The sequence below is a fragment of the Geotrypetes seraphini genome, chromosome 5 (genome assembly GCF_902459505.1).
Source record: "Geotrypetes seraphini chromosome 5, aGeoSer1.1, whole genome shotgun sequence".
Classification (NCBI taxonomy): Eukaryota; Metazoa; Chordata; class Amphibia; order Gymnophiona; family Dermophiidae; genus Geotrypetes; species Geotrypetes seraphini.
Genome location: NC_047088.1, coordinates 270,983,049 through 271,006,094, shown reverse-complemented (window position 1 = coordinate 271,006,094; position 23,046 = coordinate 270,983,049). Strand labels below are relative to the sequence as shown.

Genomic DNA, 23,046 nt, shown 5'->3' with positions numbered 1-23,046 from the left:
GGGGAGAGAGAGATACCAGACCATGGGAAAGGAGAGAGATTCCAGGCTATAGGAAAGAGAGGAGAAAGATGCCAGACCATATGAGGGGGGAAGGGGAAAGACAGAGATGTCTGACCATGGGAGAGGGATGAGATGGTGCATAGGGATGGAGGGAAGGGGAGACAGAGGGAGGAGATGGTGCACTTCTTATGGATAGATGGGAGTAGGGGAGAAGAAAGATTCGCTCACGTTGGGCTACCTCTTTCACAGTTCTTGCTCCTACGATATGGAACTCTTTACCTCAGTATATCAGGGCAGAAAATAAGTTATCCAAATTTAAGGGAAATTTAAAGACTTACCTATTTCAAGATGCATCTGACTCTTAATCTGACTTTAAACATAGCTAGAACAGTTTGATACTGCTAACTACCTCCCCCTCCTCTTGTGCTCTCCTCTTTTTTGAATTTCTTACTTTCAAATTGTAGTTCTACCAACTCTCCCAACTGTTCTTGTTAGTTATGTGTTGTTGAGATTTGTCAATCTCGTCTCCCTGCTTTTAAATAGCAGCAGAGTCAGCGGCCGGACTCCCCCTTAAGAGGAGGGGAGCCAACGGCGTGCAGCCATTCGACGCGCGGCGAAGGCGAGCGCCTTTGTGAAGGAGCCTTGAGAAGGAGCCAGGAGCCCCAGTCGCCCAGCAGATACATCTAAAACAGAGGCAGAGGGGAGAAAGCCGGGTCTGAAAGGAGAGACAGAGGGGCAGTGAGCCAGAGGGCGGAAGCCAGCAAGGAGGGGCGGAAGCCTGATCGGGCTGCCCAGCAGCAAATTCAAATTCAATTCAAACTACTAAAAAAAAAAAAGGTACTTTTCTTCTGTTCTCATTCATTCATTCATTCATTCTTTTCTTCTCTCTCTTCTCTTTCAAACTAGCTGCACGCCGGGCACACTCCAACACACCGAGGAACTTTAGGTACGAGAAAAGAGAAATGGAGGTAGCAGAAACCCAACGAAGCTTCCCAGTATTCCCTCCGGGAGGCAGGCGTACATATGCGATCGATGTCAGGAACTGGATAGCCTGAAGAAGGAGGTCGGGAGACTGCAGGTCAGGATCCAGGAGCTGGAGGGACTCCGCACCATGGAGGAACCGTGGGAAATTGCGGCAACTGAGGATACCACCAAAGAGAGCCACATCAACGAGCAGGTTAGAGAGCTCGAGAGATTCATCGAGGAGGCCTGCAAGATGGTGGAGGCACAGGAGCACCAGCAATCCAGAAGGGAACCAACAGAGGGAGGACAGAATCCACCAGACCCCAGGGTGGAAGGATCGTGCGGAGGAACTGAGCGAGCAGAGGGGGCAGAGACCCATCTGAACCCGGAGGAAGGATTGGAGGATCGAGTCACTGATACGGACCTGAGACCCAAGAGAAAGCTGAGAAAAGGCAAATCTGCAATCGTAGTGGGAGACTCAATCCTGAGAGAAGTGGACAGTCACGTAGCAGGAGGCAGAGAGTACCGACTAGTGACATGTCTCCCAGGGGCGAGGACAAAGGACATCTCCGACAGAATCGAGAGAATCCTGGAGGGAGCTGAGACGGAGGAGACAGCAGTGATAATCCATGTTGGAACCAACGACGTCAGCAGAAGGAACTACAACAGGACTACACTGACCGAGCAGTTTAAGATCCTGGGGAGGAAACTGGAGCTGAGGACAAGGAAGATAGCCTTCTCAGAGATCCTGCCAGTACCGAGGGCGGATGCATGGAGGCAGACCGAGCTGCAAGCAATAAATGGTTGGCTGAGGAGATGGTGCGATGAGGAGGGTTTCCATTTTGTACGGAACTGGACAACCTCCCTGGGGAAAAGCAAGCTCTACAGGAGAGAAGGACTGCACCTGAGCACGGCTGGGACAAGGATGCTGGCACGCAACATCCAGAACGGCATAGATATGGCTTTAAACTGAGGACAAGGGGAAAGCCGATAGTTGATCCGACATCGACACATCGGACTAGAGTATCAAACAAGGATACTGAACCAGGAAAAGGCGATAGAGGGCTCGAGACGGAGTGGACATTTTTTTTTTTTTTAAACCCAAAGATGCGATGCAGGGGCCCAAGGAACTAATGAAACTAAAGAGCGCAAAAAGGAGGAAACAGCCGGAGCCAGAGGGACGTCCAAAAATGGGGAAGCAGGCTGAGGATGAGATAGACGCACCACAGGAGGGGGATGAGGACGAAACAGACACACTGCAGGAGGAGGATGGACGGAATGAGGCTCAGGGACTGGCAGCCCATGAAGGGGTCGGCAGGAGCACCAAACCACGAGGAAAACAAACTGAGAAGGTAAACAACAGGGACTTAAATTGCCTATACACTAATGCTAGGAGCCTAAGAACCAAAATGGGGGAGCTAGAAGTTATAGCCAGTAAGGAGGACCTAGACATAATTGGAGTCACAGAAACATGGTGGTCCGAGGACAATAAATGGGATGTTGTCCTACCAGGGTACAAACTCTATAGGAGGGACAAGACACATAAGAAGGGTGGAGGAATAGCGCTATATATAAAGGACTCCATTCCTTCAACCAGGATGGAAACAACAGTAAGGATGGACGGCTTGGAATCACTATGGGTAAAGCTGACAGGAGGAAATGGAGCAGACATAAAATTGGGACTGTACTATCGCCCACCAGGACAACTGGAGGCAAACGACCAGGATCTGGAGGCTGAATTGAGGCAGGTATGTAAAAGCGGAAATGTGGTGGTGATGGGGGATTTCAACTACCCTGGGATAGACTGGAGCATTGGGCACTCAAATTGCACGAGAGAAACAAAGTTCCTGGAGGCAGTGAGGGACTGTTTCATGGAGCAGCTGGTCACGGAACTAACAAGAGGAGATGCCACCCTTGACCTAATCCTCAATGGGCTAGGGGGACCCCCAAAGGAGGTGGTAGTACTAGAGCCACTAGGAAACAGCGATCACAACATGATCCAGTGCAAGCTAGAAATGGGAACATCAAAGGTGAAAAGAACTACAACGACAGCACTCAATTTTAGAAAAGGAAATTACGATGCAATGAGGAAAATGGTGGGAAAGAAACTCAGCAACAGCTCAGGGAAGATGGAGACCGTAGAGGAAGCCTGGGCCCTATTCAAGGGCACAGTGCATGAAGTACAAAACCTGTATGTCCCCAGGTTTAGGAAAGGGTGCAAAAAAAAAAATCGAACCAAAAACCCGGCGTGGATAACAAATGCAGTGAGAAAGGCGATAAGTGACAAGAAAACATCATTTAGAAAATGGAAAAAGGACCAAACTAAGGACAACCAGAAGGAGCACAAAAGGCACCAAAAGGACTGTCACCGAGTGGTTAGGAAAGCAAAAAGAGAATATGAGGAGAGACTGGCGGGGGAAGCAAAAAACTTCAAACCATTCTTCAGATATGTGAAGGGGAAACAACCAGCCAGGGAGGAAGTGGGACCTTTGGACGATGGAGACAGGAAGGGAGTGGTTAAGGAGGAAAAAGAGATAGCTGACAGGTTAAACAAGTTCTTCTCGTCAGTCTTCACGAGAGAGGACACATCCAATATCCCAGAACCCGAGGAGAACATAAATGGAGACCATGATGAAAAGCTGGTCCAACTAGAAGTAAGCAAAGAGGATGTTCTCAGACAGATAGACAGACTGAAGAGTGACAAATCACCAGGTCCGGACGGCATCCACCCAAGGGTATTAAAGGAACTGAGAAACGAAATAGCGGAAACACTACGCCAAATTTGTATCCTATCCTTGAAAACTAGGGAGATCCCAGAGGACTGGAAAATAGCCAATGTCACACCCATCTTTAAGAAGAGATCAAGGGGTGACCCTTGAAACTACAGGTTGGTGAGCTTGACCTCAGTTCCGGGAAAGATGATGGAAGCACTGGTCAAGGACACAATCTACGAACACATAGAAAACGATGGACAACTGAAGGCGAGCCAGCACGGCTTCTGCAAGGGAAGGTCATGCCTCACAAACTTACTGTATTTCTTTAAGGGAATAAACAACCAGGTGGATAAAGGGGAATCCATAGACATCATTTACCTTGACTTCCAAAAGGCCTTCGACAAGGTACCTCACGAAAGACTGCTTAGGAAGCTGTGGAGCCACGGGGTGCAGGGGGATGTCCACCGATGGATCAAACACTGGCTGGCAGGCAGGAAACAGAGGGTTGGAGTAAAGGGCCATTACTCAGACTGGCAATGGGTCACGAGCGGAGTTCCACAGGGGTCGGTGCTGGGACCGCTCCTGTTCAATATATTTATCAACGACCTGGAGACGGGGACGAAATGTGAGGTTATTAAATTTGCTGATGACACCAAACTCTGCAGCAGGGTAGAAACACGGAAGACTGCGAAGACCTGCAAAGAGACCTAACGAGACTGGAAGAGTGGGCAAAAAAGTGGCAGATGAGTTTTAACATAGAGAAATGCAAGGTCATGCATGTAGGGAAAAAGAACCCGATGTTCAGCTACAAAATGGGAGGATCACAGCTAGGGGTGAGCAACCTTGAAAGAGACCTGGGGGTGATGGTGGACACAACATTGAAAGCATCAGCACAATGTGCGACAGCTTCAAAGAAAGCGAACAGAATGGTGGGTATCATTAAAAAGGGTATCACGACCAGGATGAAGGAAGTCATCATGCCGCTATATCGTGCAATGGTGCGCCCACATCTGGAGTACTGTGTCCAGTACTGGTCATCAAACCTCAAGAAGGACATGGCAATACTTGAGGGGGTCCAGAGGAGAGCAACTAAACTGGTAAATGGTATGGAAAACTTTTCATACGCTGACAGGTTGAAAATGCTGGGGCTGTTCTCCCTGGAAAAGCAGAGACTTAGAGGAGACATGATAGAAAACTTCAAAATCCTGAGGGGCATAGAGAAGGTGGACAGGGACAGATTCTTCAGACTGTGGGGAACCACAAGTACAAGGGGTCACTCGGAGAAATTGAGAGGGGACAGGTTTAGAAAAAATGCGAGGAAATTCTTTTTTACTCAGAGGGTGGTGGACACATGGAACGCGCTTCCGGAGGTTGTGATAGGCCAGAGCACAGTACAGGGTTTCAAGGAAGGTTTAGATAGGTTCCTAAAGGATGAGGGGATTGAGGGTTACAGATAGATGTAGAGGTAGGTTACAGAAATGGTCAGGAACCACTTCACAGGTCACAGACCTGATGGGCAGCCGCGGGAGCGGACCACTGGGCGCGATGGACCTCTGGTCTGACCCAGTGATGGCAACTTCTTATGTTCTTATGTTAAAAATGAATGCTTAAGCTGGCTGTATAAATACACACAACTAATCTCCAAAGATAACAAATATATTTTTTGAAAGCAGCTCATTGATTAATGTCGCTCCTGTATGCTCAGAGGGCTGATTGCCCCCCTGGTGAATCTTATTTCCCAGTCATTGCATATATTATGTTTCTTCAATCACTCTCTTTTGTTTTTTCTATCTTTTTTCTTTGCCTTTTTTTCTTTTTTACCTGTATATATTCTTTCCAAGCCTGATATTTGGTATAACATGCCTATGATTACAACTGGCAAGCAAGTAAAAATCCATCACATCTGAAGCAGATCCCCAACCACTTCCAAGATAAGTAACTTATTTTTACTTGCTTGCCAGAACAGACAGAAGGAAGTGCAGCCAGAGACTGGGAAAGATGGTTTGAAAAACCAAAATCATTAGGCAACAAAGTAGGAGAAATCATTTTATTTTCAATTTAGTGATTGAATTGTGTCAGTTTTGAGAAACGATATCTTCTGTCTATATTTTGCACTGTTCAAGAAGAAATGCATTAGTTTCTATTTCCCTGGGGGTTGTACTGCATGCAGAGTCTTGAATCTTAGGGTTTTGTTTGTATATATTAGTACTTTTAGTTTGAGATCCTGTATTTGCAAAGGGGTTATCGGTGTTCTGCATGTGTGAATGGTAGGAATGAATGTTGAGAAACATACAGTGTGCTTTGGGGGATGTGTCTGGTGCTGTTCTCAGGTTGTAGAGTAGGCAGATGGGACAAATCTGAGACTGATATTGGGAGGGGGGTATTGGGGCATTGAAGCTCACTTACTGCTCTGTAACCCAGGGGGCGACAGATGGGGCAAATCTAAGGCTGATATGGGGAAGGGGGGTTTTGGGGCAGTGAAAGCTCACTTACTGCTCTGTAACCCAGGGGAAGACAGATGGAGCAAATCTGAGGCTGATATTGGGGAGGGGGTTTTTGGGGCAGTGAAAGTCTGGCTACTGTTGTCCGAGCTGAGGTTGGAGCCTGGGAGAGGGAAAGTGAGCGGGGAAGGTTTCGGGTTACAGCTTGGGAGGAGGGAGGGAGGGAGGGACCGCGGAGGGAAAGGGAGGGAAAGGAGGAATGTCTTTGTTCAGTGCTGGGTCCGGGCTCAGGCGAGTGAGTCGTTTCCAAAATCGTCTGTGGGTCTCAGCTCCGCGATCTGTCCCTGTGGGGTAAGTCATTAGCCTTTAACGGCTCGGGGAGGGGGGGCTCCTCCACCAACACCCCCACCCCCGCATGCAGGATCCGGGTCCGGCACCTGGTACCTGCCGGGGCTCCGGCTGAGCCTGATGGTGAGCTGGAGTTTTGCAAACGTGGCACTAAGTGAGATGGGTGGAGGTTGCGGTAGAGAGAGAGAGTGTGTGTGTGTGGGGGGGGGGGGGAGGGAGGGGGTAATTCGCTTTGTAGGTCCAGCAAAATGTACTTAAAAGAAGTGCATGAAGAAGTTAGCAGGGATGGGGGAAGAGAAGGGAGGAGGGTTGGGGGCTGAATCTAAACGGGATGAGAAGGAATGGGGGTTGGGAAAGTGGGGGAGGGGAGCGAGCACATGGCGGGAAGCGTGGTGCTGTCTCTAGTTTTGCCTAGGAGGGAGATCTGCTGTCCGTGCCGTGTTCCATCTCTTCTGCAGATCTTTGTACGTTTTGCTCCTTTGGGAAGGGGGAGGCATTTCTCTTTGGTGGAAATTGATTTCACTCGGAGACTAGTTGCCAGAGGATGTGGAAAGAGCGGTTCATGGTCTGGCCAAGTTCCTGGAGGAAAAGTCCATAGTCTGCTGTTGAGTCCACTGCTTGCCCTGGATCGGTGGCATGGAATGCTGCTACGATTTGGGTTTTGGCCAGGTACTAGGGACCTGGATTGGCCCCTCTGAAGACCCAGGAAGGCTGTTCTTATGTCCCCTTCCTGAAAAGGTGCACATTTGGTTTTATGACTAAGCAATCAGAAAACTGGAAGTGTGTATTTGAGGAATGGTGACTGACAGGGCAGGGCAGAGTAGACCCACCTCAAGCTCCCATGGCAATCTGAGCTGACCCTTCCTCACTCTTTAGCTGTCTCCTTTCATGTTCAGTTTTTGCAATGAGACCTCACACACACTCAATACTCCCAGGCTTGGCAACACTCTCATGCTGTCTCTCTGTCCTATGACGCACTCCATAATGGGGTAAATCCAGGCCCGAATCAACGCTGCCATCAAATCTGGATCCCAGGAAGCAACTGTACAACCACCCTCTTTACCCCTCTAAAGGTCCTCTGTGCTTATCCCGGGCTTTACCCCTCCCCCCTCACAGCTAAGGATTCCCTGTACTTATCCCGGGCTTTACCCCTCCCACCCACACACAGATAAGGATCTGTGCTCATCCCAGGCTTTACCCCCCCCCCCAACACATATACAGCTAAGGAACATCTGTGCTCATCCCAGGCTTTACCCCCCCCCCCCCCACATACACACAAAGAGCTAAGGATATTCTGTGCTCATCCCAGGCTTTACCCCCTCCCCCCTCACAGCTAAGGATCCCTGTACTTATCCCGGGCTTTACCCCTCCCACCCACACACAGATAAGGATCTGTGCTCATCCCAGGCTTTACCCCTCCCCAACACATATACAGCTAAGGAACACCCAGGCTTTACCCCCCCCCCCTCCCAAACACAGCTAAGGATCCCCTGTGCTCATCCCAGGTTTTACTCCTAACAGACCTCTTGTGGTCCTTTACCGCATTTCCATGTCATATGAGTAAGGAAAGAGCTCAGGCTTAGGAAAGTTGAGAGGTGATGATAAAAGTCTGAGGGATGGAAAAGGATTGTTAAAATGAGGACTCGGAGGGCAGATGGGGTTTGTGAATCTGGAGAAGTAGGTGAGGGCAGTCTGGGGTCTTCTGGTCTACTCCATGGTTAGGGAGGGTATTTCCCCAGGTTTTTTAGCAGCACCCAGAAGGGTGAAGGGTCTAGAAGCCAAACGATATTAAGTGATATTTTAAGAGGAATTTGAGTTAAAGGACTAAAAACATCCTCAGTGGGAAGAGTGGGTGGCTCCGATTTCCGTTTCTGGTGAGGTTAGTTTATGGGCTTTGTTAATTTTTACTTCTGCTTTTCTAACTCCCTTTCCTGTTGAGTCTGCTCCAAGCAGCTTGCAATAAATCCAGAATTGCACAAGTTTCCCAGTTTTATTTTAGATCTTTATGCCATATAATGGAGTAGCCTTCTAGGCGGTGAGCAATCTAATCTGGGTCGTGAGGTAATGGGGTAGGACTTCAAATGCATGATAGGACAGTGGGGGGGATGAAGCAAGAAATCATAAGGAAAGGTAAAGCCTGTCTAATGGATGCAGATTATTCTAGACCACTTCACCGAGGATCTGTGCCATTCTAACCCCCCCTCTCCACCAGAAGGGTAATAGGAATGATCTCCTCTCACAGGCCCCCCCAACCAGCATTTAGAAATGCACACTATGGGATTGAGGCCTTCTGCAGACACAGCAAGGATGGGAGGAAGTGTTTCAAAAGTCTTTCTTTGAAGAATGCAGTACCTGAGCTAGGTTGTACTGCTGGAACATGTCCCTGAACCTCCTCACGATGCTCCTGCGCTAGCAAGACCAGGTGCCCTCACTTCAGCCCTTGAGTGGCTCAGCTGTCTGCACTGCTCCTGGCTTTCACCTGTTGACGGTGCTACATGTTTATGGCATTGAAAGCGATGCTGCTTGCACCTTATGGCGGAGGCAGAAAGCACCAAAGGGCAGAATATTTCACTCAGTCACTGAGCTGACTGGGAAACGGAGAAGCAACTTCTTTCCCAGCTGGTGAATGATTTTGCTACTGTCTTCGCCCAATGCATAGCTTTCAGTTGTCCCTGATCCAAGTCTTCATCTCCTGTTAATCCTGGTAAATTTAGTTATATAGGGGGGGGGTGAATCGGTCAGTGTGGCCAGCTTCAGTTACCCAAAGATTTCAGGGTCACGTTCAAATCCTGCCTTAAACCTCACTTTTAAGATTCTGTTCCTTTGGAAGTACCACTTTGTGATTGTAGGCTGTACAGAGCAAGAATTGTCTTTTGTGTATATGAAATTGGTTCAACGGATTCTTGAAAAATCACACTTACCAAGTCTTTAGTGAACAAGTTTATTCTCAAACTGTGGCGTCCCTCTGGGATCTCCATTATCCCCTACTCTTTTTAACATCTAGATTATGAGTTATCTAAACTGAACTTGCAAACCTACATCTATGCAGATGATATCACTATCATTATTCCTTTTACCTCATTCTCATCTGACATGAAACATTTTTTATCTGGTAGAACAATGGAGAAAAAATTTCAAATTAAAATTAAATCCAGAAAAAACAAAGGTTTTCTTAGCTAATTCAATTAGTAAAATCAAAAAAACCTCTGTAAATCTGAATGGGAGAGAGAAATTCTACTATAAAAATTTTAGGAGTCACTCTGACCAATCGTTGACTCTTGATGCCCAAACTGACATCTTGGTTAAAAAGTGTTTTCATACACTATGGAAACTACGTTCTGTAAAATCCTATTTTGATTTTCTCTCATTTAGATTGCTGGTCCAATCTCTCATTTTTTAAGCACTTTAGACTACTGCAACATCATTTATTTGGGATCTTGCAAAAAAAACAAAAACCATGTCATTTTACACCGTATTTTAAGAAATTAACGTTGGCTACTGGTAGAAGCCAGAATAATATTCAAATTTGGTTGTCTGGGTTACAAAACACTTTTTGGTATTTCACCTAGTTATCTTAGGAAACATTTTATTTGCTTTTCACGTAGAATGACTTTGGGGTCCTTTTTATCAAGCCGCGCTAGCGGGATTAGCGCATTGGACATTTCATCACGCGCTAACCCCCGCGGCCGGCTAAAAAATTAACGCCACGGCTAGCGCGGCAGGCGGTGCCTGATAAAAAGGAGCCCTTTGTTTTCATTTCCAACTTCTAAAGGATACCAACAGAAAAGATACCTTGATAAAACATGATCTTTTCAGGCAGGTATCTGGAATAAACATTTAGAAGATCATTGAAGACTCACTTCTTTGACTATTTTTATCGATGCTGGTGTACTTTCTTGCTATGTGTCGTTTATCTTGATGCAAACCGCTCTGATCCGTAAGGTATAGTGGGATATAAATAAAGCTATTATTCTGTATATCTAGAAATCTTTTTTGCAGCGATGACTCCTTTTCCCCGGGGCAAATGCATCAAGGCCCATTCAATGGCTCTGTAAAAGGGACCTTAGTCAGGTGGGTGTGGATACATTTGACAGGGTCAGCTGGGGCAATGACTTCTCTTTGTCCTGTGGCAGGAGAGAGCTGAAGAGGGTGCAATGGGGGTGAGAAGTGCTCGGCGCTGGGCAAATGAAATGGGAGAATACACTTCAACAAGTTGCTAAACCGGTTTTCTTTAAATCACAGCAAAGCATTTGACAGTAGAAAGACATTTTATAAAACAACAAAAATTCATACAAAAGGCTGTATAGTCATCGTACTGTCCAAATGTATTCCACTATGAATGTTGACTTATAACCCGTTCTGAGCTACTGGGAGGACGGGATAGAAATCAAATGAAATAAATAAATAAATATCTCATCAGCATTTGATACAGTAGATCACTCATTACTACTTTTAAAACTAGAAGAACGAGGTAGTGTTGAAATGGTTCACAGAATTCCTTAGCAGGAGAACATATGAAGTGAGGAAAGATCATAAGAAATCTCATACCTGGGAGGCTTTCTGTGGGGTTCCATAGATGCATGAATGCTTTGGGCAGGTGGTTCTCCACACTAGTCCATACTTTTTCTTATGCAGATAGTAACATAGTAACATAGTAGATGACGGCAGATAAAGACCCGAATGGTCCATCCAGTCTGCCCAACTTGATTCAATTTAAATTATTATTTTTTTTTTAATTTTTTCTTCTTAGCTATTTCTGAGCAAGAATCCAAAGCTTTACCCGGTACTGTGCTTGGGTTCCAACTGCCGAAAATCTCTGTTAAGACTTACTCCAGCCCATCTACACCCTCCCAGCCATTGAAGCCCTCCCCTGCCCATCCTCCTCCAAACGGCCATAGCACAGACACAGACCTGTACAAGTCTGCCCAGTAACTGGCCTAGTTCAATATTTAATATTATTTTCTGATTCTAAATCTTCTGTGTTCATCCCACGCTTCTTTGAACTCAGTCACAGTTTTACTCTCCACCACCTCTCTCGGGAGCGCATTCCAGGCATCCACTACCCTCTCCGTAAAGTAGAATTTCCTAACATTGCCCCTGAATCTACCACCCCTCAACCTCAAATTATGTCCTATGGTTTTACCATTTTCCTTTCTCTGGAAAAGATTTTGTTCTACGTTAATACCCTTCAAGTATGTGAACGTCTGAATCATATCTCCTCTGTCTCTCCTTTCCTCTAGGGTATACATATTCAGGGCTTCCAGTCTCTCCTCATACGTCTTCTGGCGCAAGCCTCCTATCATTTTCGTCGCCCTCCTCTGGACCGCCTCAAGTCTTCTTATGTCTTTCGCCAGATACGGTCTCCAAAACTGAACACAATACTCCAAGTGGGGCCTCACCAATGACCTGTACAGGGGCATCAACACCTTCTTCCTTCTACTGACTACGCCTCTCTTTATACAGCCCAGAATCCTTCTGGCAGCAGCCACTGCCTTGTCACACTGTTTTTTCGCCTTTAGATCTTCGGACACTATCACCCCAAGGTCCCTCTCCCCGTCCGTGCATATCAGCTTCTCTCCTCCCAGCATATACGGGTTCCTTCCTATTATTAATCCCCAAATGCATTACTCTGCATTTCTTTGCATTGAATTTTAGTTGCCATGCATTAGACCATTCTTCTAACTTTTGCAGATCCTTTTTCATATTTTCCACTCCCTCTTCGATGTCTACTCTGTTACAAATCTTGGTATCATCTGCAAAAAAGCACACTTTTCCTTCTAACCCTTCAGCAATGTCACTTACATACATATTGAACAGGATTGGCCCCAGCACCGAACCCTGAGGGACTCCACTAGTCACCTTTCCTTCCTTCGAGCGACTTCCATTAACCACCACCCTCTGGCGTCTGTCCGACAGCCAGTTTCTGACCCAGTTCACCACTTTGGGTCCTAACTTCAGCCCTTCAAGTTTGTTCAACAGCCTCCTATGAGGAACTGTATCAAAGGCTTTGCTGAAATCCAAGTAAATTACATCTAGCATATGTCCTCGATCCAGCTCGCTGGTCACCCAATCAAAAAATTCAATCAGGTTCGTTTGGCACGATTTACCTTTTGTAAAGCCATGTTGCCTCGGATCCTGTAACCCATTAGATTCAAGGAAGTACACTATCCTTTCTTTCAGCAACACTTCCATTATTTTTCCAATAACTGAAGTGAGACTCACCGGCCTGTAATTTCCTGCTTCATCCCTGTGACCACTTTTATGAATAAAAATGATCTCTTTCTCTGTGTAGCCAACAGCTTTATGGATACATTGCAACACATATCTTTTCTGATTGAGGATCTAAGTACAGGGTCACAGTGGAACTTCCTTAAATTAAACAAGCAGAAGACAAAGGTGCTATGGTTTGGTGATCACAACTCAATACCTCACTCAAGAGTTAACCCTATCCTCAGGTGAGAAGCTCATGACTAATAAAACGTCAAAAGTATTAGGGCCAACCTCACCATGGGTGAGCAGATTACCTCGATGTTCAAAATATTTTTCTTCAGATTGAAGCAATTGAGGATAATATAAGATCAGTCCTGAGCCCAACTATTTTTTGGACAGTGACTCAAGCAGTTCTACTTCCATATCTAGATTATTGCAACTCTTTATATTGCAACATCACAAAGAAAGAACTTCAGAGGTTGTAGCTGCTCCAGAACACAGCGGCTAGACTGATTTTCTATAAGGCCTGAGTTGAGAGGGCCAGTCCACTGCTGATAGAACCACATTGGCTGCCAGTCAAGTATAGAATTCAATTTAAAATTGCATGTATGGTTCACTGGGCTATATATGGAGAAAATTCAACTGGGCTAACTTCACCCATCCAAGTTTCACACTCCTATAACTCAAGAATGACTCAGCGCTATAAATTACCTCTTCCCTCTTCACGTTAAGTTCAGAGGAAATCATTTTTCGAATCCACCTTCGAGTTTCAAGTAGAGGTCTGCACGGGAACGGGGATCGCGGGGATCCCGCGGGTCCCGCGGGGATCCCGCGGGTTCCCCCCCTGGCCCACGGGACTCCCACGGGGACGCCCCCTGGCCCACGGGACTCCCACGGGGATGCCCCCCTGACCCACGGGACTCCCACGGGGACGCCCCCTTGCCCACGGGACTCCCACGGGGATGAAAACAACCTACCTAAATTCTGGCGATGCAAGTCTGGCGTCGCGTCGGGAAATAGCCATGTTGAGCAGTGAGCTCAGCACGTACACAGATGAAAGCCTTGCTTGCTGATTGGTCCGGCGGCCCCGCCCCACCGTGCCGCCGGACCAATCAGCAAGCAAGGCTTTCATCTGTGTACGTGCTGAGCTCACTGCTCAGCATGGCTATTTCCCGACGCGGGCATTAGGCTGTTTTTTGTCATTTCGGGTGGGGGATGGCAGCGGCAGCAGCAGCCTGAAAAAGAAATCATCCTGGCCGGGTTCGGTGTCATGCTCCGGAGCTTCTACAGCCTTCCTATCTCCCTCTCCCTTCTACCTGCGGCTCTCTTCGGCAACTTAGCAGCAACGATCGACACAAGCTTCTGGCGTCGGGGCCTACCCTCTGCGAGTCCCGCTTGTTTCAACTTCCTTTTTCCACAAAGGTGGGACTCGTAGAGGGAAGGCCTCGATGTCGGCAGCTTGTCTTGATCACCGCTGCTGACGAGTTGCTTAAGAGAGCCGCGGAGCAGGGGGGTGTTGCCAGGTGCAGGTAGAAGGGAGAGGGCCAGATGCAGGACTCGTGGGTGAGGGAGGAGAAGAGAGAGGGGAGAGAAACAAAAGGAAATATTTCATACTGGGCTGGGCCGGAGTGGAGAGAGGGTGGAAAGATTCTGGCTACAGGGTGCATTAACAAAGGAAAAAGGGGGAAAGCTGAAAATGGAGATAGTGACACAAAGAAGAGAAAGGGTAAGCAGGACCTTCTGAATAAGGATAGAGATACAGAGGGGACATGAAGAGGAGGTGAAATAGAGACATAGAAGTAATGCTGAAAAAGTGTGTGTGTGGGGGGGGGAGATAAAGACATTGAAAGGGCAAATGGTGAATATGGGGTAAAGACAAGGACAGAGACAAATGAAGATTCTGAAAAAGTGGTGAGATAGGGATATAGGTGAGATGGACACAAAGAAGGGTGATGCTGGAAAATAGGTGGAATGGTAATTCTGACAGACACAGAAGGGAAATGCTGGATCAAGGAGAGATGGGGCTCAGGCTGGATGGAATGAGGAGAAATGCCTTGTTGGCCCGGAACTTCCTCTCCTACGTCAGAATTGACGTCAGGGAGCGGAATGCTGGTCAGCGCGACGCTTCTGCAGGGAAAGCTTGGGACAGCGGTGGCTTGGGGACTATTCCCCGATGGCGGTGGCAGCAAACCGAGTGGCTTGGGGGAGGGCACGGAGAAAGAAAGAAAGGGGGCAGACAGAGAGACAGAAAGAAGGGGGAACAGGGAGACAGAAAGAAAAAGTTGGGGGAGAGAATGAGGTCTGGAGGAGAGGAAACATACAGGAGGCTGAAAGAAAGGAAGAAAGATTGGATGCACAGTCAGAAGAAGAAAGTGCAACCAGAGACTCATGAAATCACCAAACAGCAAAGGTAGGAAAAATGATTTTATTTTCAATTTAGTGATCAAAATGTGTCTGTTTTGAGAATTTATATCTGCTGTCTATATTTTGCACTATGGCTCCCTTTTACTAAACCGCAATATTGTTTTTTAGCGCAGGGAGCCTATGAGCATTGAGAGCAGCGCGAGGCATTCAGCGTAACTCCCTGTGCTAAAACCTACTATTGTGGTTTAGTAAAAAGGGAGGGGGTGTATTTGTCTATTTTTGTATTTTGTTACCGAGGTGACATTGCATAGAGTCATCTGCCTTGGGAAATGTATATGGCAGATATCTTTGTTTTGTGTTCAAAAGAAAAGGAAATGCATTTCTGGTTTTATTTCTACAGTGTTGAAGTACTTGTTGGCCCTTGCTGTGACTGGTGGGGATCCCCAAGCACCGCCAGCAGAGGACCTCCTCTAGAGATGGTCAGAACTCCCCTCCACCAAGCGCAGCAGTCGCTGGCAGCATCCATGAGCCACTGAGGTGCCAGCATCTGTGACTCAGGGACGCTACTGCTGCCTGCCAAGCTTGGCAAAAGGGACCCCAGGCCAACTGCAAAGGAAGTCCTCAGCTGACAGTTTGTGGGTTCTCATCAGCTGAGTATTTATATTTTATATTTACATTAGAGGTTCTGGTAGAAACCCATTTACAAAGTATGTATTCTTCCCAATTAATATTTCCAAATTAATAGTCTCTTTGCTTATTTGTAAATGGGTCTCTACCAGAGCCTTTAATTCAGTAGCATAATTAAATAAAATAACTATTTCTGAAGTTTATAGGGAAGGATGGTGACGGAGGGGATTCCTCGCGGGGACGGGTGGGGACGGAGGGGATTCCTCGCGGGGACGGGTGGGGACGGAGGGGATTCCTCGCGGGGACGGGTGGGGACGGAGGGATTCCTCACGGGGACGGGTGGGGACGGAGGGATTCCTCACGGGGACGGGTGGGGATGGGTGGGATTTTGGCGGGGACGGGTGGGGACGGGTGGGATTTCTGTCCCCGCGCAACTCTCTAGTTTCAAGGCCCCAAAATTTGGAACTGCCTCCCAATCTGCTTTTGTCAGACCTCCTTCTATCTTCAATTTAGGAAGGTGTTAAAAATGCATCTCTTTTCATTATAGTCTTGCTGTGATTCATGGATGAAAACAACCATGGGGTTGACGCTGGAGGACCTTTCCAGACTAGCACAAAACCGATTTCTTTTTAGATCTGCAATTCATTAAGTCGCTAGGACTCGAGCATGAGTCGATGGCACCTAACGACAACATGATTGATATTGTCTAAGTTGCTAACCTTATTAATCTTACAGAAGCCGCAATGATTCCATGTTGACATTTGCAGGGTATAAGAAACAAGATGGTATGGTATGATATGGTATAAATGCCCAAAACTGTCACTGCCAGGTCAGGATAATAATAATAACAGCTTATATACCGCAATACCGTGAAGTTCTATGCGGTTTACAAAAGATTAAGCAAAGGTACAAATTGACTGACTTCAAGAGGGGAAGAAGAAAGAGAAGTAATTAGACAGGAAATTCATTGTTGAGGAGAAAAGTGATCAAAAGGACAGTAGGTCGCTATTGAGAGGAAAGAGATAAGTGGATCAGTTGTCAAGATGTTTTAGGAACAGGTGTGTTTTTAGACGTTTCCTAAATACCTCATAAGTAGAGGGCGAAAGTAATTGTTCTAGGTCTTTACCCCATGATGCTGCTTGGTGTGAGAGAAGGAATTCATGGTGTTTTTTCAGTTTGCAACCTCTCACTGGGGGGGGGAACGAAGTTGGAATGTGAACTTCTCTTGTGTCTGTTGGTTGAGAAGGAGAAAAGGTCAGTAATGTATTTGGGGGCAAGTCTGTGTAATGCTTTAAAGCAGAAACAGGCAAATTTGAACTTTAAGCGTGCCTTCATTGGCAGCCAATGTAGCTGCCGGTAGTAGGGTGTCAAGTGGTCAAATGTTTTTAGTCCAAAGATTAGTCTGACTGCCGCATTCTGCAACAGTTGTAGGCGTCGCATATTTTTTGGGGAAATTGCCAAATAGGCGATGTTACAGTAGTCAAGCAGGCTTAGTACGAGGGATTGGACTAGGATTCTAAAAACCGATGTAACAAAATGAGCTTTAAGGGATCTGAGTTTCCAGAGAGTGAAAAATCCCTTTCTGATTAAGGAATCTACTTGGTCTTTCATGGTTAGGCATTGATCCAGAGTTACACCTAGTATCTTTATGGAGGGCTGGATAGGGTAACTAAGGTTATTGATACAGAGGGGTGATTTAATGTCAAGACACTATTGGTGGCTACCTGAGAAATGGAGCAGCAGCTTTTGAAAGATAAGTTCTCAGTGTCTAATAGAAATGGCATTTCATTTCTTTTGGGGCAATTTCTTCAACTGTGTTAGTTTTGCACATACCATGGATGAACCTCACTCCTGAGCCAGAGTATATGGAGTATGATTTCAGTCGGGGGGGCGTCCCGATGGGGACACCGGCACCTCTCCGCCTCCCCATGCCTCCTTGACTCTTCACTGGCACAAGCAGCTCCTCCAACCCGCTGATCACGCTGGCCTTGGTTCTCCCTCTGAAGTTAGTGCATCCACTTGTCACAAACAGGCTAAATTATTGCAATTCTTTGTACTCAAGTTTATTTGTGTTTTTGATTAAACGCTTATCCTAAGGTACAAAGCGTTGTACAAAAAGTAAAAAAAATAAAAGGACACTATACATTAAATTAAATATACATTATACAATATAGGACATACTTGGGTAACTGCATTTTAAAGCCACAAGAAACAATAGGAAAGAGGGGGAGAACTACAATTTTAAAGAAAAAGTACATAAGGGGAGTGGAAAGAAAAGGATTGCTGGCAAAGATATATGTCAAATTTGGAAACTGCTAAAATTATTAATTTTAAAAACTGCTAAAATTGATAAGCAATACCAGGAACTTGCCAAAATTAGTCTGAAAACACTTCAGTGGCTCGTTTAATAGTTGATGGCAAGAGAACAGGCCATGTAATGCTAAATATAATAGATTGACATTGGTTACTCATTACAGCCACAATTGCTTTTCAAGTTCTGTGTTGCACCAATGTACCTTTCTGACATCTTAGTTAAACAAGAACATCAGCTAATTTTTCTGTTCCTTGCAATGCTGTTTATTAGAACTTTCCTCATTACAGTTGATTAAATTGACTTACACGAGAAAGAGCATTTTGCTATATGTGACCATCCTTATGGAATTCATCACCTCTGGTCTGTGTAATCTTTAGGTAGATATTTCTCTTTTCTATGTATATCAAGTTTTTTAATGTTTTGTTTAATTATAAGCTCTATTGAGCAGGGACCGTCTCTTCCATGTACAATATACAGCGCTGTGTGTGCTATAGAAATAATAAATAGTTGTGAACTGCTTTAAAACTTCCAAAGCATAGGTTACCATATTTGTGAAGACAAAGGAGGACACGTCCCCAGGCATGCCATCAGGGCCGTAGCAAGCTATAATTACGCCCTGTGCGACGTACCCCTCCAGAGCACCCCCATCCTTTCTTGCGTTGCCCCCACCCTCTCCTCCATGATATATCATACAATTTTTTTTCTACCGTTGTTGTCTAGCCATTTTATTTTTCTAATCATGTTGGTCTCAATCTCTGCTTTCTGCTTTCCTCTGTCTTCTCTTAACTCTCATCAACCAAAGAAAACACAACTGTTCCACAGCAGAAAAGAGACACCAGAAACAAAAAATTTGTTGGATTGCATCAAAAACATCCCTTCCATAGTATTTTTTGTTTCTGGTTTCTCTTAACTCTTGTGCCAGGGTTTTGTGTTCATTTGTCATTTTTCTCTCTCCTCCTATCTCCTTCATCTCCAACATTGTTTTTTTCCTCTCAGCATTCTTCAATTTATTTTTCTCACTGTCTTCAAATTCCCTCTTTTTACTGTCTACCTACAGCTTTCTATCTCTTTTCTCTCACACAGCACCTCTCATTAACCTCTTATTCCCCAGTCTCTCACTAACTCTATCCTCTACTCCTTTCCATTCAGCATGTCCTTCTCTCTTTCTCTTCCCTCTCCCCATCCTTCCATCCAGCGTCCCCCTTTTCTGCCCAGGGTCTACATTTTCTCTCCCACCCTTCCATTCACTGTCTCCCTGTTCTCCAGTTGTTCTTACCACCCCCTTTCCTCTTCCTGTGTTACCTCCTTGGCTTCTGTTTCCTCCTGCTGCTCCTTCCGACACAAGATCGCTCTGCTCAGGTACGCACTGTTGGCTGTCCTATTCCAGGGCAGAGGATTGGCATAGCCAACAGTGCGTGCCTCAACAAAGTAGCCGCGCACGTATTTCTTGCCATTGCTGTCTCGCTGAAATCCGGACAAAACAAGAAAAATAAAAAAGCCACCCGGATGCCTGATGGAGCCCTTAAAAAGAGGACATGTCCGGGGATACCCAGACATCTGGTAACCCTAATACATATTGAGATTGAAACCTACTAACCATTTTAGTAGCTGCCTATATCTTTTTGAAGGTGCATTCTCCAAACTGAGCACAATATTCTTAATAAGGTCTAATCAGAGACATACAGCAGCATTATCACCTCCTAGAAACATGACAGCAGATACAGGCCAAATGACCAGTCCAGTCTGCCCATCCGCGGCTTCTCCCTAAGAGATCCCACATGCCTGTCCTACACTTATTTGGATTCCGACACTGTCTTTGTCTCCACCACCTTTACCAGGAAACTACTCCATGTATCCACCACCTCTTCTGAGCCTCTCACCTCTTAACTTCATCTTATGCCCTCTCATTCCAGAATGAAAGAGACTCGCCTCATGTGCATTTATGCCATGCAGGTATTTAAACTTCTCTATCATATCTCCCCTCCCGCCTTTCCTCCAAAGTAATAATAATAATAACTTTATTCTTTTATACCGGCATAACCAAAAGTTCTAAGCTGTTTACACTAAAAAAGCTGGACAATAGAATAGAATTTCAATAATAAAACTCACTAAGTAATAAACTTATCAAACAAAGTGGTCTTAATTAATTTCCGAAAACTGCAGTAGGATAACATATCTTGCTGAATACATTTACCTAACCAAGATTGTTGCCTACCAGCTTGAAATGCTAGGGTCTTATCTAAGACCATTAATTTTTGGATAAGCAAATAAGTAGAAGTTTCTAGTTTCTCTTGATGGTCTATGCAACACAAATGTATTGAGATCTTTAAGTCTGTCCCCAGATGCCTTATCACAAAGACCACACACCATTTTAATAGCCTTCCTCTGGACAGACTCCATCCTTTTTATATCTTTTTGAATGTGCAGCCTCCAGAATTGTACACAATATTCTAAATGAGGTCTCACCAAAGTCTTATACTGGGGCATCAATCCCTCCTTTTTCCTACTGGCCATGCCTCTCTCTCTCTGCAATCTAGCATCCTTCTAGCTTTCGCCGTCATCTTTTCAACCTGTTTGGCCACCTTAGGATCATCACATACAATCACACCAAAGTCCTGCTCTTCTGTCGTGCACATAAGTTCTTCACCCCCTAAACTGTACCGTTCCCTCAGGTTTTTGCAGCCCAAATGCATGACCTTGTATTTCTTAGCATTACATTTTAGCTGCCAAATTTCAAATCATTCTTCAAGCTTTGCCAGGTCTTTCTTCATGTTATTCACACCATCCTGGGTGTCTACTCTATTGCAGATTTTGGTATCATCCACAAAGAGGCAGACAAGGGGGAAGCCACTGCTTGCCCTAGCTGAGTACTAGTTCCTTCAGCACCCTCAGATGTACACCATCTGGCCCCATCGCTTTATCTACCTTTATTTTAGTTAGCTCCTCACGAACACAACCCTCTGAAAATTGATCAGGGTCTATTACTCTTCCATTCCTATTCATGTTTGTCTTCTGCGGTCCTGCTCCTGGAGCTTCAGCCATGAACACAGAACAGAAATATTTGTTAAGCAATTCAGCCTTTTCTTTATCAGTTTCTACTTATTCCTCCCCTTCCTTTGAGTCTCACAATGCCACTTTTGTACTTCTTCCTATCACTAATATATTGGTGATAGGAAGAAGTGCAAAAGTAGCATTGTGAGACTTGGATTGGCCACTGTGAGGACGGGCTACTGGGTTAGATGGACCATTGTTCTGACCCAATATGGCTATTCTTATGTTCTTGATAATATCTCTTCCAGTAGATAGGAATAATTTGCTGAACCCTCTGCCCAGTACTTATCTGATGCGCCTGTTTCATGGTCAGCTTCACAGATAAGATTGTCCTCTCAGTCAGACTCCCACCTCCAGTCTGGCAGCCCCTGTACTGTCTTGGAGGAGGGATGTCTCCTAAAAGGAGAGCATCACCTTGGTGAAAAAGGAAATAATCCTTTATCCAGGACCTGCCCTCCAGGGGATGCAATATCCTCTCACACCAGTGGTCTCAAACTCAAACCCTTAGTGGGGTCACATTTTGGATTTGTAGGTACTTGGAGGGCCGCAGAAAAAATAGTTAATGTCTTATTAAAGAAATGACAACTTTGCATGAGGTAAAACTCTTTATAGTTTATAAATGTTTCCTTTAACAGTTAAAGGAAAGATTTATAAACTATAAAGAGTTTTACCTTATGCAAAATTGTCATTAAAGTTTAATATCTTTCCTTTCTCAAAACTGACACATATCAATCACTATATTGAAAATAAAATCATTTTCCCTTCCTTTGTTGTCTGGTGACTTTATTTTTCTGTGCATTTAACTCTGTTTCCAGGGTCTTCTTGTCCTTTGACTGGTTTTCTCTCCGTCTTCACTTTCTGCCTTGTATCCATCTTTTAGAATCCTTTTAAGATGCTCTTCAGTATATCCGTCAAACTCCACCGATTCATTAGCCATATTCAATTTCCACTTCAAGCTCAATATAGTTCGGCTACTATTGTCTTATCTTTACTATCCGTCCAACAATATCAACTAGTATCTAAATATAGGACCGGGTAATAACAAATTTTCATCAGAACTTTTTCAAATGAATAAATGTGAACGCCTCAGTCCCACCACTCCACCGCTGTTAATCCTTGCAACTGCGGGAAGAATTACGTGGCGACTATCATCATTGGCCGTTCTGCATTTGTCAATTCTTAGTTTCTATATAGCTTTCTAGTACGCTTTGTTATACATTCATTTTTTGGTATTTTATTTTTTTTATTTTTTTATATATTCATGTATGCATTTGATAGTAATTTCTCCTTTAAACTTTTCTTGTGGAGTCGGATGACAGCGGCCACCCGGGAGACCCTTGATACAGCGCCATAGCGCGAAACATGTCGGGTCTGGCTCCCAGGTTTTGGCAGGATGCAGAGATAAGTGCACAATTATTATCAAATGCATATATGAATATATAAAAAAATAAAAAAACTAAAATACCAAAAAATGAATGTATAACAAAGCGTACTAGAAAGCTATATAGAAACTAAGAATTGACAAATGCGGAACGGCCAATGATGATAGTCGCCACGTAATTCTTCCCGCAGTTGCAAGGATTAACAGCGGTGGAGTGGTGGGACTGAGGCGTTCACATTTATTCATTTGAAAAAGTTCTGATGAAAATTTGTTATTACCCGGTCCTATATTTAGATATTGCATTTATCTTTGGCATTAACTTAATATTCAATTTTTCTGCTTTCTTTTCAAAATCTACGTTTCCATGTCTTACCTTCCCTTCTATCTCTCTCTTCTTCTGTCCCTATTTCCATGGTCTGACATCTCTTTCTTTCCTTTCTCTCCCTCCCGCCTTCCTTCCTTTCCCCTGATCTGGCATCTGTCTCCTTCCCTCCCCCAACTTTTTATTTCTTTCACCCTGCCCCCTTCTTTCTTTCTCTCTCTATCTATGCCCCCATTCTTTCTATATGTCTGCTTTCTCTCTCTCTCTCCGTGCCCCCTTTCTTTCTTTCTCCATGCCCGCCCTTTATTTCT

The 23,046-nt window shown here is 45.2% G+C and overlaps 1 protein-coding gene across 2 annotated transcripts in view; it reads left to right on the top strand.

The window, feature by feature from the left end:
• The first annotated feature begins 6,354 nt into the window (after positions 1–6,354).
• The window catches only part of LOC117361279 (gap junction gamma-1 protein-like), a 35,002-nt gene continuing 18,310 nt past the window's right edge, over positions 6,355–23,046 (top strand). The window contains exon 1 of one of the 2 annotated variants that reach the window (XM_033946403.1): positions 6,355–6,469. The gene's annotated coding sequence lies outside the window, so the exon portion shown is untranslated. Of the gene's footprint in view, positions 6,470–15,030; positions 15,087–23,046 lie in introns of those variants that run through there. The other variant, XM_033946404.1, reaches the window with a different exon arrangement.